Source organism: Bos indicus, chromosome 15 (genome assembly GCF_029378745.1).
Source record: "Bos indicus isolate NIAB-ARS_2022 breed Sahiwal x Tharparkar chromosome 15, NIAB-ARS_B.indTharparkar_mat_pri_1.0, whole genome shotgun sequence".
NCBI classification, from domain to species: Eukaryota; Metazoa; Chordata; class Mammalia; order Artiodactyla; family Bovidae; genus Bos; species Bos indicus.
The window spans coordinates 812,745-815,871 of NC_091774.1; the positions used below are offsets into that span (position 1 = coordinate 812,745).

A 3,127-nucleotide genomic window follows, 5' to 3' on the forward strand; every position below is an offset into this window, starting at 1 on the left:
CTGAACTGAGGTGGTTCAGTGGGTAAAGAATCCATTTACAATGCAGGAGATGCAGGCAGATGCAAGTTCAATCCTCAGGTTGGGAAGGAAGGAGAAGGAAGAAGGTTCCTGGAGAAGGAAATGGAAACCCACTCCAGTGTTCTGTCCTGGCAAATCCCATGGATAGAGGAGTCTGGTGGACAACAGTCCATAGGGTCACAAAGAGTTTCACATGACTAAAGTGACAGCATGCAAAAATGCAATAATGCATTAATTTTTTTTTTCTCCTTGTTTTACAGGTAAACTTTTAATAGTTAACTCAGCTCCTGCCCAGACTAGATGGAACCAGGGAACAATATATCTTACTTTGCCTTCCTGGGCCTCACACAGAATCCAAAGGAGTGAAAAGTTCTTTTTGTTCTGTTCTTGTTCTTCTACATTTTGACCATGGTGGGAAATCTGCTCATTATCACGACTATACAGTCAGTAAGACCCTGAACTCACCAATGTACTTTTTTCTTGCTTGTCATTTATAGATTTAGTTTTTTGCCCTTCTATTTCCCCTAGATTGATTTCAGACTTGTTCTTTGGGAATAATACCATATCTTTCCAATCCTGTATGATCCAGCTGTTTACAGAGCACTTTTTTGGTGCATCAGAGATCATCCTTCTGCTGATGATGGCCTATGACTGCTATGTGGCCATCTGTAAGCCCTTGCATTATTTGGTGATCATGAGGCAGAAGGTGTGTGTTGTGATGCTGATGGTGTCCTGGGTTGGAGGTTTCTTGCATTCAGTAATTCAACTTGGCACTATCTACGGGCTCCCATTCTGTGGCCCCAGTGTCATTGATCACTTTATGTGTGACATGTTCCCTTTATTAAAACTCGTCTGTACTGACACCTATGTCATTGGCATCTTAGTTGTGGCCAATGGAGGACTGATCTGCTCTATAGTGTTTCTGCTCTTACTCATCTCCTATGGAGTCATCCTGCACTCTCTGAAGAACCTGAGTCAGGAAGGGAGGCAGAAAGCCCTCCAGACCTGTGGTTCCCACATTACCGTGGTTGTCTGCTTCTTTGTTCCCTGTATTTTCATGTATGTGAGACTTGCTAAAACCTTCCCCATTGACAAATCATTGGGTGCATTTTATTCAGTCATAACTCCAATGCTGAACCCATTAATTTACAGTCTAAGAAATTCTGAGATGACTAATGCTATGAAAAAGCTCAGGAGGAAAAAAAAATATCATATAAAGTGGTAAATCCAATATGAAGAAGCTAATTTAGCATTAGAGCCAATCTTCTTGGATTGTAGAAGTTTCCAAAGTGATACAAACGTCTTTTTCTCTAAAGGAGTTATGATATTTACAGTTAAATAATGGACTGTAAATTTGCTCTGCAAATTTCTTTTTTAGACTGTAAACTTCATAATGCCTGGTTTGGCTCTGCACCTAGAGAAGTAGCATGTATTCACAATAGGCAGCCAATAAATCATATACAATGAATTAGTCTATGGAATTTATATATATTTCCACTAACTTTTACTTAATTTCTGCTTTTATTTTTATTATTTTATCATTCTTAGTGTTTTTGTTTGTCAGCAGTCTTGTATTTTTATGTTCATTTTTTAAATGTTGCTAGATAAAATATTTAATATTATGTAGACTATCCTCTTCAATCAATTTCATTTGTGTTTAAAATGACATTTTAATGGAATCAGTTCAGTTCAGCTCATTTCAGTCCCTCAGTCTTGTCTGACTCTTTGCATCCCCATGGACTGCAGCACACCAGGCTCTCCTGTCCATGACCAACTCCAGGAGCTTGAACAAGCTCATGTCCATTGAGTCGGTAATGCCATCCAGCCATCTCATCCTCTGTCGTCCCCTTCTCCTCCTGCCTTCAATCCCTCCCAGAATCAGAGTCTTTTTCCAATGAGTCAATTCTTCCCATGAGGTGGCCAAAGTACTGGAGTTTCAGCTTTAGCATCATTCCTTCCAAAGAAATCCCAGGGCTGATCTCCTTCAGAATGGACTGGTTGGGTCTCCTTGCAGTCCAAGGGACTCTCAAGAGTCTTCTCCAACACCACAGTTCAAAAACATCAATTCTTCAGCGCTCAGCTTTCTTCACAGTCCAACTCTCACATCCATACATGACCACAGGAAAAACCATAGCCTTGACTAGACGAACCTTTGTTGGCAAAGTAATGTCTCTGCTTTTAAATATGCTATCTAGGTTGGTCATAACAGCTATAACTGAAGAATAAGGGTCATTGACAGGAGCCTTGGCTTGATTAGAGAGGTATGATCATTCCAAATCATGGCTCTTAAGGGAAAGTGCTAGGGGAATTAATACACTGGTGATTTTAATTTTCACTCTCAGATCTCCTATTTGCTCCCATGAGTGGGACCTAGAAGAAGAAGTGAAGTGAAGTTGGTCAGTCGTGTCCAACTCTTTGCGACCCCGTGGACTGTAGCCTACCAGGCTTCTCCGTCCACAGAATTCTCCAGGCAAAAATACTGGAGTGGGTTGCCAAAATGACAAGTCTGATTGATTGAAGTACTTTATAGGCATCAAATTCCTAGGGCCCAGAATAACTTGCAAAGATTAGAATTGCATCTGTAGAAGCAAATGTAGAATGTATCCTTAATGGTCAATCCTTTTTGTTCTTATCATTCACATTTTGACTATTGGACAAGAAGTAAAACCCTGCCCCAAACACGGGCAATGTAAACAAGTTCCTTTAACTTCCTTGCCATCAAATAATTTCAACTCAGACATACTCACACCACATTGAAATATGAGCCATCGATGTTCTTCATATGCAGTGAGGGTGAAGTCACTCAGTCGTGTCTGACTCTTTGGGACCTCACGGAGTGTAGCCTACCAGGCTCTTCCATCCATGGGATTTTCAAGGCAAGGGTACTGGAGTGGGTTGCCATTTCCTTCTGCAGAGGATCCTCCTGACCCAGGGATCGAACCCAGGTCTCTCACATTGTAGGCAGATGCTTTACCGTCTGAGCCACCAGGGAAGTCTCTAACCCATTTTCAGTAGAAATCAAATTTTTCTAGCATGACTCCATTGTCAGCAATGGGATTTATCCAAACTACAAATGCCAGCACATTGAATATTTCAATACTGTACTAAT

The 3,127-nt window shown here is 41.0% G+C and overlaps 1 pseudogene; it reads left to right on the forward strand.

Moving 5' to 3' along the window:
* The first annotated feature begins 318 nt into the window (after positions 1–318).
* LOC139176135 (olfactory receptor 4A47-like) lies at positions 319–1,243 on the forward strand (annotated as a pseudogene).
* Positions 1,244–3,127: the final 1,884 nt, after the last annotated feature.